Below are 15,595 nucleotides of genomic sequence, written 5' to 3'. Positions count from 1 at the left end.
CCTAGTGAGGGCAGTCAGACATAGGGGGTTATTCTAACTTTGGAGGAGGTGGTAATCCGTCCCAAAAGTGACGGAAAAGTGACGGATTTACCACCAGCCGTATTACGACTCCATTATATCCTATGGAACTCGTAATACGGCTGGTGGTATATCCGTCACTTTACCGTCACTTTTGGGACGGATTAACACTCCTCCAAAGTTAGAATGACCCCCATAGTGTCAGCCAGTCAGAGCACCAACAGCCACTGGGCCACCCATTGCAGTTGGGAGGCTGAATAATAGTGCTCAAAGCTTGGCAGACTTAGACCTCCCGGATCAGTTCCTGATAACTTGGTTGGTAAAGTTTAGCGAGAGCAACCCTGCGGCATGTGCCATGCCAGATAAAATCCAGCAAACAAAAGACAGGCTTGATGATGTAAAGGGTGAAGTTAGCAAAGAAATACGCAAGCCACCTCTGAGAGCGGCAGCGTCCTCCAGAATGTCATCTGTTCCAGGTGCAAGGTCACATCTCTCATTTGGTTGCCCTCTAGGAGGTTGTCATAGTTGTAGTAGACCCTGATGCCCAGGTAGCAAAACGTGACAGGTTGCCCTGTCAATAGGGTGCCATTGATTCGAAGTACAGGGTCAGTTGCTGTTGCGTAAAGGGGGAGAAAGGCAGGATTTAGCCCAGTTGTCCTTCGGGCCAGAGAGCTCTGCAAACTTGTTAAATGCCAGCGCTATCTCTGTCGGCACTTTGTATGGGTTCCTAAGGTAGAGGAGCATGTCATCTTCACAAAATGAAACCGAATGCAGACTGTTGCTCAATGGTGTACCCCAGTGTTATCTCTGCTAGTGAAGAAGTGGCCCCATCACTAGAGAGAAGAGCAATGGGGAAAATAGTCATCTCTGATGTGCCTCTGTGGATTGTTATCGGACAGATATAAGACAGCCCATTTTCTGCTAGCCATCCTGAAACCAGACACTTGTTTAAAGATCTTAAACCTCCTCCTCTCAGAATCCCCTTGTTTTGTCAACATACTGAGAATGGAAATGGTTAAAACGAAAAATGAGACTGAGACCATAAAGGCTGAAGAACAAATAGAGATTCTTCAAACATCCGTGCTAGTTGAAGGAATGACTATATTTTTGTCTGAGAGTTCAGTATCCTTTTTGTCCATAACATTAGTAACAACATCAGCAGAAAGGTGAGCTGTTTCATTGCCAATGTTAAACTCATCCAAGGCCTGGTGAATTCCTACACGAAAGGCATTCCTCTGAAAACTGACAGCAATGACCACTAACCCTATGGCCCTACCTCTACCCTCTCCCTTCACTGTATTTGGGAGGAGAGGGATCAGTAGGATGGAAGCCCTCTGGCTTTTTCCGTGATTAGCGGACTCAGTAACACAACCCCTTTCAACCCAGCCATAGCACCAGACATCTGTAGGGAGTAAATCAGCTCATTGTGTGAGACAGGGACAAAGCCTATACAAATATATGTGCTCCCCACCTCCTTCTCTCCCAGCCCAGGAAGACTTGTCCGTATGCAAATGCCACCCCTGTCACACTTAACCCTTCCAGTGTTGTGGCTGTTTGGAAAGTATGCATGAAGTGTAACTGTCACTTTGCCCTAGATATGGATTAGAGTCATGCTGCAAGAACGTGGGGTTATAAGCACAGAGAAATGCCAATTTTCTAAAAGTGACATTTCCAAAACAGTAATGTACAATTCAACTACACTACTAAGCAGGATTTCTCACTATCATTCCAAACATGCCCATGCCACTCCTTTCAGAGCAGAAATTACAACAAAAAAATGTATAAGGGAATTCTCAGTGCTGACGTATACGAGGAGCAGCCCTCACAGTAGTGAAAAACAAATAGGCTGTTTGTCACTACTAGGACATGGAGAACATAAAGGTATATGTCCTACCTTTTACATGCACAGCACCCTGCCCACAGGGATATTTAGGGCCTACCTTAGGGGTGGAGTAGGTGTTGTAAAAAAGGAGTTTAGGCCTTGACAATTAGTTTGAAATGTCAAGTCCGTGTGGCAGTAAAGTGTGCACACAGGCACTGCAGTGGCAGCCTGAGACATGTTTGAAAGGCTACTTCTTTTGGTGGTCCAATCAGCACTTCAGGCCCAGTAGTGGAATTTAATTTACAGGCCCGAGATATATGGTATACCACTTTACAAGGGACTTACAGGTAAACTAAATACGCCAAACAGGTGTAAGCCAATCATACCAAGTTTTAGGTGAGAAAGCACATGCACTTTAGCACTGGTTAATAGTGGTAAAGGGCCAGAGACCTAAAGCCAACAAGACGAGGGTCAGAAAAATAGGAGGAGAAAGGCAAAATGTTTGGGGATAACCATGCAGAAAGGTCTGTTTAAAACAGGTACTCTCTACATTTCAAAGCAAAACTACTACGGCTCCTCCAACAGCCTGAAGGCACCAAAATAAACGTCTGTGCAATTCTACACTCATGCAATTGAACTAGATCCATCTTCACAGAAGGGGCAAAAACATTATTCCAGATGCTTCCTAATACAAAATAAATATCTGAAATCAGATTTCTGACCAGTGTTGGATCAGTGCGTCATTAATAAATGGATGAGGAAAGAGACACTCTGAATGTCCTCTCTATCAGATCTGTCCTTCTCAAAAATAGAGACTGGATGTGTGCAATAGACTGCCCGTATGCTTATTTTAGCATCCCAATAACCATGAATCACTGGAAGTTTCTGAGATTTGTAGACTTCAATTCACATTTTCAAGACAGTGTTCTACCATTCGTATTCCAATCTGCCTCACACATGTACTCCAAGTGCATAGCCATTGTGACTCCTCACCTACAACCCCAAGGGACTTTAGTCTACCCTCACCCAGGCAACTGGCTAATCCAAGCTCATAGTCCGTCAAGGGTAGAGTAGGACTTCAGCAGTACAGCACCCTTAGCAGGACTTCACAAGGACAACACTCTTCCTCCACAGGTTAGGTCTCCATTTAATCGGCACCTGTTCATTTTCTGTTTTATAAGTGGGCAACAATAGACGCAGTGAAACGAAAAGTGTTTCCTTCAATCGGAGACACGTTTCACCATCTATTAAGTAACATCAGTCTAATAGTGCAGAAGATCTTGCTTGTCAATCCTGTGGCTTCCGTATTTCTGTTAACCTGAGTATAAGGCAACATATGAAACTCTTGCAGCAGTGCTTAAAAGATGAATGGTCTCAAAGAGACCGCTAAGCTCTGGCTTATGGTTCCAGTGAGGAAGTCCATCTCTTGGTGCTCCTGGTGAAGCAAAAGAGGAGACATTTTCCAAAGAGTTACATTCCTACAAAAAACACAGCTGCAGACAGTTGTCAAAGGTGCAGTTGTCACAGGATGGGGAGATCATTTGGGACAGCTGTCAGTACAGGGTTCGTGGTCAGCCAAGGAGAGCTTTTATCATATGAACTTCATGGACCTCAGAGTAGTGCATCTTGCTCGTAACACTTTACTTCCATCTCTGGAGATGAAAACCATTCACATTCAGATGGACAATATTTATTTATCTAAATAAATAGTTTTCTATATTGCTGGCAAGACCCGAGGGTATCAGAGCGCTTTACAACAGTATAGGCAATCAAAAGAACAAGTTCAAAGAGACAGTATACATGGAGATTTCATAAGGCTAAAAAAGATAATGTGCAGGCAGTCGTGGGGTGGCGGGATGGTAGATGGAGTGGCCAGTGACTCTTTTCTGAGGTGATGGTTGGTTGAGGAGGCATTCTTTTAGTTGCTTCTTGAAGATCTGATGTGGACTGGTATGGAGTTCTAGACTTTGGGGGCATTGCTTGAGAAGGAGCATTCCTGGGTTTTTTGTTTCTGGGTTTTGGGCAGGATGAGGAGAAAGGTGTTTGAGCTTCTTAGTGTTCTTGTTTGACCTGCTTTCAAGAGGTTATTGGCGAGGCATTCTGGTTTCCCAGTGCGAAGGGCTTTGTGGGTTAGGCAGGCAGTTCTGAACTTGAAACGTGCTTCAATTGGGAGCCATTTTAGTCTTTTCAGGGCAGGGGAGATGTCATATTTTCTAATTCCAGTCACCAATCTGGCAGCTGCATGTAGGGTGGATCTCATGGAGCAAGCTGGGATTTAGCCATGCCGGTGAGGATGGAGATCCCATAGTCTAGTCTGAAGAGCACCAGTGCGTGTGTGGCCTGTTTTAGGTCATCTTTGGATATGAATGATTTGATTTTCTTCAGCAGTTGTAGGCTGTGGAAAGCATTGTTGGCGTTATTCTTAATATGGTCCTGCATAGTCAGGTTGGTGTCCAGAGTGATTCAAAGCGACTTGACCTTGTTTGTAGGGATAAGATTGCTTTTGAGAGTGTCAATGGATTTAAGCCATTCTTGCATCTAGGGCAGCTGATTCGTTTTTGAAAGGAGAAGTGTTTCCGTCTTATTCTGGTTGAGTTTCAGGTGGTTGTGGGATAGCCAACATTGAGCTTCTTTAAGGGTGGTATTCAGGCGGTGTATGTCCTCTATAGAGGATATTTCCATGTAGAGTTGATTGTCATCAGCGTATAGGTGGAAGGGGATGTTGGCTCGGTTGAGGATGGTAGTGAGCGGGTCCATGTAGATGTTGAAGAGTGTGGGTGAGAGGACGGATCCTTGGGGAATTCCTCTGGTGATTGTTGAGGTGGCTGAGGTCCTGTTACTTATTTTTACTTGTTGCGTTCGATTTTGTAGGAAGGAAGAGATCCAGCGAAGGACTGTACCTTCTATGCCATTCTCTTCTTCTATTCTCTTTTGGAGGGAGTCCAGTAGCAGCTTGTGGTCAACAGTGTCAAGGGCTGCCGTTAGGTCTTGGCGAATCAGTAGGCAGCATCGGTCAGCGTCCAGGGAGTTGCGAAGGTCATCTACTATGTTTAGAATAGCTGTTTCTGTGCTACAACCTTTTCTGAAACCAGATTGCAGAGAGTTAAGAAGGTTGTTGTTATCTATGTTAGTTGATAGAGAACACATCTCTCAAGAGTTTGGCAAGGAAGGGTAGGTTGGAGACTGGTCGGTAGTTGTGAAGGTTGTTCGGGTCTGCTCCTGGTTTCTTTAGCATCGGGGTGATTTGACCCAGCTTGAGGCAGTCAGGAATCACGCCGGTTTGCAGGGAGCTGTTAATGATCTTGGTCCAGACAGGGTGAGGGACTGGTTGAGTTTTTTTGCCAGGGAGGATGGGAGGGGGTCTGGCAGGTGGGAGGATGTTTTGGAGGTGGACAGAAGTTTGGAAATATCTGTCGCCAGGAATGGGTGGAAGGTCTCCCAGCTTCTGGGAATTGACTTTTGTTTGTGGGTAGGGTGATTGTCGCCAGCTCTATTTGGCGGGTTGTTAAAGGGGAGTAGGCAGTGGATATTGTTGTCTTTGCTAGGCGATGTAGTCTCTGTGTTTGGTAGAGTATCTGTTTCTGGGAAAGCTCAATCTTGGTGATTTTTTCATTGAAGAAGTTAGCAAAATTATCACTGCGGTCTTTGGTTGTTGGTGGAGGGTTTTGGGGGGGTTTAGTAGTTTGTTGTTTGATGATGTTGAAAAGCTCCTTTGTGCAGTTCTGGCTCTTTGTCTAGAGCATTGCGGCAGAAGGTGTTTTTTTCATTGGTTATGTTTTTTTTTTGTAGTTTCTTTGTTCCCTTCTGAGTTGTTCAAGGTGCACTGTGGAGGGGTCGGATCTCCGGAGTCTTTCGGCTGCTCTCAGTTTTGTTCTTTCTAAATTAAGATCATTGTTAAACCAGGCTCCTAATGGTGTGTTTCTCACTCTTTTCAGTTTCATAGGGGCTAATTGGTCTAATATGCAAGTAATAGTTGTGTTGTACTGGGTGGTTAGCTCGGTAGTTGGGAGGTTGGCAGATGAGGGCAGTAGAAGTGAGCTGATTTTTTTCTTCAAGGGTTGTTAGTGGAATTTGATTAATGTTTCTTTTCCATTGGAATGTCTTTTGTGTATGGTTTGTGTGTTGGGGAGGTTTATTAGGATTGAATAGAATAATGTGATGATCTGACCAGTCGACAGGGAGAATATCGTCAATTGTGAGTGAATCTTTTTGAGCTATAATAGCATCCAGTGTAGCACCTTTGTTACGGGTTCGGCCCTTGCAGTGCTGGGCGACGTCTTTGCAATGTAGAAGGTTATTTAAGGATTGGTTTAGAGTACTACTGTCATCATTCCGTTGGAGGTTGAGGTCACCCAAGATGATGAAATTGGTGCATAGAGTGAGAAGTGCGTTAAGTCAGCTAGGTGATCCCCAAAAGGGGGGGTGGTAGAGTAGGTGAAAGGTTACATTGGAGTTGTCATTCATTATGATGGAGGCATTGAGATGTTCAAATGAGTTGTAGCTGAAAGTGTCTCTTATCTCTACTTTTATATCCTTTTTGTGAATGATGGCAATGCCTCCCCCGTGGCGGTCTTTTCTATCTTTGTTGGTAATTGAGAAACTTGGCGGAACGAGGGTATCCATGATCGGTTGTGAGTGATCAGTCAGACAAGTTTCTGTGATGAAAGCAATGTCAATGTTGTGGTTAAGGATGGCATCAGCTAGTTCCATAGCATGTTTGACTGCAGATCTGCACTTAATGAGCATGCAGTTGGTTTGCTGATTGATCTTTGGGTCTTGAGTGGAAAGGATCAGGGGGATGTTGATGTGGTGAGCTGGAGGCCTGGGTGAGGTTGGAGGTGTCAGATTTCAGCCTAGACCCGTGATGACCTGGATATTGGATGGGGGGTTAGGTATGGGCAGGGACGTGTTGTATGATTGGGTGAGTTTTACTGCTTCGTTGTGTGACAATGGAGCGCTAGTTCTTTTTGGCCTTTGGGCATTGAGGAAGTAGGGCATGGAGGGCCAGTTAAAACTATGGGGGTTGGTTCTGTCAGGGAGTGGAGCGTGGGCTTGAATCAGTGAGGGGTGCAGAAACGGATTTAGGCTTCTCGCTATCATGTTGATGCCCTGTATAATGGTCTCTAGTTGAGATTCTGGGTTGGTGTAACGCTCAGTAATTTTAGATGTGGGAGTGAGATTGGAGGGGTGTTTTGCTTTCACTAATGACCGAGCTGACAAAAATCTCTGGAATGCTCTTGTTAGTTTAAAGAAGACATTTATTATTATTCCACCACGAGGTTTCTAAAAAAATGAAGGACATTAGTAGGTAGAAGGCACACGTTCAAAAACAGTCACAGCAATGAAAGGAAAATATATCAAAGTGATTCTCAACTGCAATGTACACAGCAAATATATGTGATTATATTATAGCATAATTGCGAAGCAAAGGATAAAGTAAAAATTAATCACCGTAGGGCCTGCCAAGCTCTTCATCTTTCTCATGCCAGCAAGAAGACGACCCCTGTTCAACTGCGAGAAAGAGATATCCACCCTCACGGGACAAGTGTCTGTGTCAGTCATTCGACGTCTAATCCTGACCGAGGTCTCAGAAATTCCCTCGCTACCTAGCAGGGCCACCTCTTTTATAGCTTAAACAATCATGGAAAGAGCCCTCTGAAAGGCCCTCCCCTCTCAAATGGAAATATTCAAACATGCTGGCTACTGTAGGTCAGAATTGTAAGAAAAACGTTGAAAATTGGCCAACCTTTCAAGGCTCCCCTTCCAAGGTCGCACCTTTCCCTGCAATGGAGAAAGCAAAAAATATGTACTTTCTTATCATGAACTGTTCGGTGATCGGTGAGAGAAATACGAAGAAACAATCTCATTTTACCATGTGTAAAAACACAGCTCATCTGCAATGTCTAACGCCACGATAAAGCCAATAGGCAGCTAAACTGAATACAAAATGTAATCTGCAACTGATGAAAACTGAACAACTAATATGTACAGTGGTGAAACACAAAGTCAGACAAACATACCTATTTTTACTACAAGGGGGGGTGCGGGTGATGTGCTTCCTGCTGAGTGGGGTCTGATGAGCTTGGGCCAGATGGTTTTCTATATCTGTGGGTGGTAGATTGGAGGAGACAGCATTTGAGTAGTTTGATTTGGTATCAGGGGCTACGTTAGAAGTGACATAGGATGTGGGGGGAACATGGGGGTCTCTTCGATTGGTTGATTCTTGTCCATTTGTGGGAAACGGAGGGGGTTGAGAGTGAGTGTCATTCTGGGAGAATCTTGCCTAGATTTAGGGAGAGGGGCGGTCTTGTGCAAGTGAATTGTAGTGGTGTAGATTTGTGAGCATTTCAGGTTGTTGGGATTGTTGGTTGCTGGGTTTAGGGAGCTGGGAGCTGAATCAGGGGGAGAGGGGTTGATGAAGATGAGTGAGCTGCCCAGGTTGTTGGCATTGTCCTTGGCAGGGTTGAAGGTGCTGAGGGTTGTGTCGGGTGAGGGGGTTAGTAATGGGGCTCGTGGGTAATTCTATGAGGTTAAGGATCCGAGAGAGGGGCTTGTGGGTTGGGGGGGATTGAGGTTGTGATATGGCTGATTTTAATGCTGCTTTATTGTGCTTCAGATGCTCTTTTTTTCTCCTACTTCTTTGATCGTATACTTGTCGTTTAACAGATTCCTTTTTTTTAGATCAACATTTGTTTTCAGAATTATAATTCCTAACAACCCACACCTGTTTACCACTGTAGCTGCAGATCATCTGCCCAGATGCTTTTGTGGGCTAAACCTTTACAAGCCATTCCTCGTGTGGTAGTATATGGTGGACATAATTAAGGTAGGCAGATAAGTACAACGGATACACAATTGTTTTTTTCAGATCCCCCAACAACTTTTGTTCCTTCTTGAGCAACACTTACAGAGTGTACGTTTTGTGCTGAAATAAAAGCTAGTTGAGCCAATTCCAAGCCATCAAAGGCTGATGTATGCCTTTCCCTGCTGAGGAAGAAAAAAAAGTCCCATCCTGGGATTGAAGATGGCAGCCAAATATGTCAAAAGGGAAAAATAGGAATGTTGACCCTCCACTAATTGGTGACAAATAGTTCCAGTACACAGTACTTCCAATGCGCCTAAAGTCAGCACCTTGAGTATTCTCAAAACCCAGGGCAGTGTTAGAGGTTCACCTCCGTCGATTCTTCAGGACTAGCAAATGATAATTTTCCTAGTGTATAATTGGTCTTCACATCAAAATGGTCTCATTGTTTCTCTCCAAGCATAAGTCTTTGTGTAGCGAGGGTGTTTCCTTCAGAGAATAAACAATTGCCTCTACAGGCAAAATAAAGTGGGGCTGATTTAGAACTTGATGGGGGGGTTACTCCATCATAACGGTGACGGCTGTCCCATCTGCTGAAATCTAAATCCCGTTATATCCAGTAGGATTTCGCTTTCGGTGGACAGGACGTCCATCAACATTGTGACTGAGTAACCCGTCTGCCAAGTTCTAAATCAGGCCCATTGTCTTCAGCTGTCGTTGCTATCTTCAATCACATTAGACATCTGCCAGAAAGCTTAGAAGCCAAGTTGTCTAAAAAAAAAAATGGCAGGTTTGGACTAAAGACGTCCCTCTTCACTTATACAATTCAGTCCATTAAGTAGTGTTGGAAAATAAATGTTTTTGATGGGCGTTCTTACTAGCTATGGTAAATGATTTCTTAAAGACAGATTATTCCACATCAGCATGTTGGAACATAAAGTGGTTCACATTGACCTGGAGTCATTTTTATCTTGCTGTAAAATCTTCTCCGGACAGATAATATAACAGGGCATAACAATCTGAGTTGCTGTGCCCATTGCTGTGGGAAGCTCAGACAAAGGGACACAGTCTTCTTGAGAGGAGTATTCAGCCTTTGGGGTGCTGGATGTCCTTCTCCCTTTCAGGAACTTCATATAAGAAGCATACGAAAGCTCTTTTAAAGTGGAAACGCTTGAGTAGTCAACAGGATAATGCCTCCTGATTTAAATAAGTAAAAGAAGTGCTAATGGATAATTCCTTACTATAGATTCCTCTTCTTTTGAATATCCCAGGTGCCAGACTTGGTCCTTAATTTTTTAAACAATTGCTTTCAGTCGCCAGCATGTGGTGCCTTCATCTGTTCAGAGGCTTTGAACCGTCTTCATAGGTGTTGGCATGGAGCCACATGTAGGCGCTACTCCTGCTTGCGGACATCTTTTCCTTTCTGTGCCATTTGACATGGATGCGGAGCTCTACTTCTTAATTTTTTTTTTTTTTTTTTTACTGACACCGTATTCTCCATTTTCACAAACAGTGTGCCAGGGAAAATGTCTCCCTGAAAAATGACAGGTTTCAACTCATGCTACAATTGTAGTAAGTAGATGTTGGTCAAGGATCTACACCAGCGTTCTAGGCACTGCTTGAAGTTGAGCAGAAATTGCTCCATCATGCACTTGAAGGTCACCAGGCAGTGAGAGGCAAAACTCTATATAGCGAGTACAAAAAAGTAAGGTACGTTGTAGACGGGTCTCCTCGACCACGCCTATCAGCTCCTCGGACTGGCACCTTTCGCGCGCCTCAGCCGGAGGACTCGCACGTTCCCATGAAAACATGGGAACGCCTACGGACGCGCGTTACCAGGATTTCCGGGTCCCATCACTAAAAGGGACAACGGACACAGGAGAAGGAGCTCTCTCGGAGATCAACACCGGGAGAGGAGGAGAAGAAGACGCCGCGACAGGAGAAGGAGAAGACCGGAGCAGACGACGATCCAGCAATCCAGGGAGGACGCGCAGGAGAGAGCTGAGACTCGCAGACGAGCATTTTCCACCACGACCCTGGAGGGTCGTGGCTTAACTAGGTACGGTCCTTGTTACAAGGACAACGAAATCCCCGTTTTTCCTATCGAGCACCGGGGAGAGGAGGCGGAGAACAGAGGGGAGGGACGGAGGAGGGCATGTGGGAAGGGAGTCACAGGGAAGAGTGTATATAAGCGAGTCACGACTTGGGCCAAGCACTGAGAGAGATTCATATCACAAATACCCCAAACCCCTCACACCCTCACTGCCGGGCCTATCTATAACCACTCACTACCCCTATCTCCAGGATTTTTCCCCTCTCCCTACCTACCTAAACCCCAAACGACCCCAGAACCCCACAAACCACTTACCTTTGTTTCCACTTCTGTGTTTTATTTTTCCGGTTCCACCTGGGAGGTCATGGGAGTCTGCGCCATCCAAGAGACCTAGGAAAGACAAAGATCAGAGACGTTACCAAGAAGAAGTCAGCCGAACTGTTTCATCATCAATCTTTACTTGTTTTGTTATTAAATCAACTTCCGTTACGTATTGTTTCAACATCCTACAACAAAATAAACCCCTTTTGCACTCTACATACGACCCAGAGTCCTCTGTACCGCCGATCCCCCACCACATACATCTTACCCCAAGCATTGGCCCAATCTCACTCCAAGCCAAAAGCGCTTTCCTGCTTCAAATCATCAATACTCACTGTCCTCAAGCAAGTGTAAGACTAAGTCCAGTGAGAAATTAAGTCCTATCATGTCTCATCAAAGCCATCCTGTCAATATTCAAAAGATATGTCTCTAGTGCCATCATCCTACTAGAAACATATCATGAGGTGGGTCCTAGCTCACCAGAGTTTCACTGGCTGTTGTGAACCGCGAAGCAGGTAAATCTATTAAAACAAAAAGGTTATCTGGGGGGGAGGCGATGGAGCTTTCAGGGCCGGAAGATGGCCACAAGTTGATTGTGCTCCGACGGATGCTAACAATCAGGAATAATCCTGAAACTTTTAGGGCGTGTAACACTCTGCTGCTGTCTCCGGACCCTCCAGGACACCCGCGGACCTGAGATTGGGAGGTCGAACACTTTGGAGTGCCGGGTTCATGGAATAGACGGCAAGTAGACCTAAAGGCGCGGCTGCCTGCAAGCACCTGGGGTTCGGCGGCCTGAGATGGAGCGTGCTGGGGATGCCGATCCGCCGGATTGGTGAGTGGTCCCTGCCTGTGGGAGGGCTTGCTGCCAGACCACCATTGAGATGTGCGGACCACAAGTGTGCCAGTATGTGAGGCCTGGACGGTGCGTGATCCAGTGCACCCTTCGGTATGACACTGTAGCCTGGCTCGGGGGCGTGCGTCGCACACTCTGGCTGCCTGGGCCAATGGGCCCACTGAGAACCGGAGACACTGGAGCACCTCTCTCACCCCCCACCCCCTCAAGCTGGCAGCTCTGACTCCCAATCCTGTGCTACTTTGATCCTGTGCTGAGCTGGGGAGGCAGTTGGGGTGACTTACTTCTTCATCAGCAACCTCCCTCTGGACTGCCCTAGAAGGCATTCTGGAGCCTCATAAAAAGAAAGCAAGTGACACCGCGAGCACTACTACCACACGCTACGAAATGTACCCATGCAGGACCTACCGCACGCTACGAAATTTACCCATGCTGGACCCAAGGGAGTCAACAGTGAGTACCCTGCTCTCCCTGACTTTCCTGAAGGGCTCACTTTCATGCACCTCAAGATAACGGGGTGGGGGTGGGTGCTTCTCAGCTATGGACTTGCACGGAATGCATAGATAAAGCGCTAGTATCAGATGGGGACACAGGAGCTGCTTTATAGTTGAATGCTTGAGGACTTATGATCTCTGCCTACACTGCAACTCTTGCATGCCCCTCTAGTTGTAGCAAGAGATTAGAAAAATGTGTAAGGCGGATAAGACCCAGGCCAAGCTCCATTTTGAACAGCGCAAGTCACATAGGGCGCTTGAAAAGTGACACAACAATACTGGCGACGATACAAGAGATCCGGACTCTGAAGCGGAGCCCGATCTCAAACAAATCCTCACAGCGATGCAACACAGCCTTTGTACAATCGACAACAAAATAGACTCACTGTCCTTTAGAGTGGACAGCATGACGGAGAGGCTTAACGAACACACAGAGCGCCTTGACACGACCAGGCACAGAATCTCTGACTAAGAGGATGAACGTGTCACCGCGGTTGCAACGCAGTCATGGTGGGCAAAACACTTACTGCACTCCAGGCCAAGGTCGAAGATTTAGAGGCCCAGTCCCGAAGGAACAACCTTCGTGTGGTGGACATTGATGAGATAACATCAATTGACAACAAGGAGCCATATGTGGAACAACTGCTTGCCACACTTTTGGGTCGCAAAACTTTCTCTGACATGTTCATAATTGAGTGAGTGCATCGCTCACTGGCACCTAGGCAGCTGCATGTGGCACCTCCAAGGCCGGTGATAGCTAAAATGTTAAACTATAGAGATAGAGATGCGGCCTTGAGAAATACACAGGAACTTAAGTCACTGCGGCATGAGGAATCTGGTATCTCCCTTTAACCTGATTTTACGCAGCAGGTCTAGGAGGCACAACGACTATTTCTCCTGGCAAAAAGGCACTTTAGGGATCTGGGTCTGGACTACAGTATGCTATATCCAGTTAAGTTGTGGGTTATGGTGGATAGGAAGCTTAAGATTTTTACACACCATAAACAGCTTACCCAATTCCTGAAACACAGGGCTGCCATTAACAGCAACTGAGATTCGCCTGCCTTGACTCCTTGATGGAAGATGATAATGCAACTGGGTGTTTAACTTTACAGTTTGCTTCTACTAACCTCTTTTCCCTTATTACTTGCTTAGTTGATGACGGCGGGGTGGGCACAGGAGGTTCTCTACCACTGATCCTATTTCTAGTCTGATGTAGAGGACACAATTGATTACTCATTAGCATACATGTGTACCGTTGCGTGGGGACACTAATGATGGAATATTTGACGAATTCCTTAGATTGTATTATCTGGTGCCTTCTAAGCTCTTGTGTTTTATAGCATCGTGGATTGACAGTTGGGACTACCAGATCAGGGTCTGTGCCTGGTGCCGAGATGATCTGTACTATTCAGCGCATAGTAGGGGTGTCACAACATGCATGAAGGTGGTCTGATGGGAGCACTAAGGGCTGCAGTCTGGCAACATCTACCCCAATGTGTGCTCCACACTGTTCCATGAAGGGGTTCCTCATAGCCAGGATGGGTTGGGGATCAGTCTGTCATGGGCGGGGGGAGGGTACCAGTTAGTAAGTTGGTGATTTGTTATCGTTATTGTCTTTGTAAGATTAAGGGACAATGGATGATAATTTGTTTATTTGGACCATGTAAAACATATAGCACATTACTTGTCATATGGCTGCAAATGAGGTAGACCCTGCTGGCCCGGAGAGACCCGCTATTCTGAAGCTACTTACATGGAAGTCAGAGGTTTAAATGGCGATAAGAAGGTGCAGAAGGTGATAGCTTACTTAAAATGTCACTGTATAGATTTGGCAATTTTACAAAAAACACCTGGCCCCAGACATCACTGTTCGTACCACACCTTGACTTCAAGGCCAGTTTCTGGCTGCAGGTTTCACTTTCCACAAGCAAGGAGTTCTGATCTGGACGGAGAGGAACTCTAGGGGGTACACCTAAGGGAACCAGCAAAAGACCATAGTGGCAGGTACGTTATAGCACGATGATCCCCAGTTTTACCAGGGTTTGGCTGCAAAACTGACTGTGTGGGGAGAGTTCCCACAAATATGGGTGGGGGATTTTAACTGTGTGTCGGACCTGACAGTGGATTGTTTGAGTGATCCCACCAGGGAGCCCTCTGCTGCTGCTCGGGCGATAACCATTGTGGTGGCAGACACAGGTCTGGTTGACATTTGGAGACACAAATTTCCCACAGCGGGCGGTCACACTCAATACTCAGCAGTCCATGATTTGCACACACGCATTGATTGCTGGCTAGTGGCCAGGAGTCTCATGTTCAGAGCTCACATACATAGTCCCTGGTCCAAGAAATATTCAGACCATGCACCAGTGCGCCTCACTCTAGAGGTGCGGGGTTGCTGTATTGCTCCGTTCTCGTGGTGTGTTCCACCATACTCACTCCTAGACACAGCCTTCTGACCAGACCTCGCCTAAGCTATAGAAGAATGTTTCTGCACAAATGTAGGCTTAGTCACTAAATTTAGTACTTTGTGGGAAGCTTTTAAGGTTTACATTTATAGAATGACCATTGCAAAGCATGCAGGGGTGTTGAAGTCCTTTTCGGAGGCAGTTGGCACGTTTGGAGAAGGAGATAGCGCACTTGTAAAGGGAACATCTTGCCATTGGGGATGCCCATTTGCTCGGCCCTATACGGGAGAAGTTAATGGAATTTGAAAAGACAGCACACTCTGAAGTCCAGCGCATGGGGAAGTACGCCATTGCCTGCACATACGGGGAAGGAGATCACCCAGGAGAGACAGTAGTGGTGCTTCTATGCCGCAACAGAGAAATTGACACGATTCTGGAGATACAGGATAAGGGGTCGGGCTTCAAGACCCAGTCGACATCACTAATCGATTCCGTGATTACTACACTGCATTATACACTTCCAGAGCAGCTTCCAACCCAGCTTCAATAGTAGATTATCTCGAACACATATCTCTGCCCTGGTTGACTAACACAAACACAGGACACTTAATGGCTCCTCTGCAACCTGGGGAGATACGCCAGGCCCTTAAAAGAATGGAGGGGGGAAAGCCATGGGCCCCAGTGGCCTTGCAGTAGTTTTCTACAAGGCATATCAGGACCTTCTGATGCCACACCTTATGGCGCTTGTAAGGAAATGCATCCTTGGCATGGTTACCCCCTTACTTTTTGCCTTTGCTGATGCCAAGTTATGATTTGTAAGT

At 46.0% G+C, this 15,595-nt stretch overlaps 1 protein-coding gene across 8 annotated transcripts in view; it reads left to right on the top strand.

Moving 5' to 3' along the window:
• The window catches only part of TP53BP1 (tumor protein p53 binding protein 1), an 848,450-nt gene that overhangs the window by 191,060 nt on the left and 641,795 nt on the right, over positions 1–15,595 (top strand). The gene's annotated exons all lie outside the window — the stretch shown is intronic.

The sequence above is a fragment of the Pleurodeles waltl genome, chromosome 3_1 (assembly GCF_031143425.1).
Source record: "Pleurodeles waltl isolate 20211129_DDA chromosome 3_1, aPleWal1.hap1.20221129, whole genome shotgun sequence".
NCBI classification, from domain to species: Eukaryota; Metazoa; Chordata; class Amphibia; order Caudata; family Salamandridae; genus Pleurodeles; species Pleurodeles waltl.
Note: the sequence above shows the minus strand (reverse complement) of the source record. Positions and strands in the feature narration are given on the sequence as shown.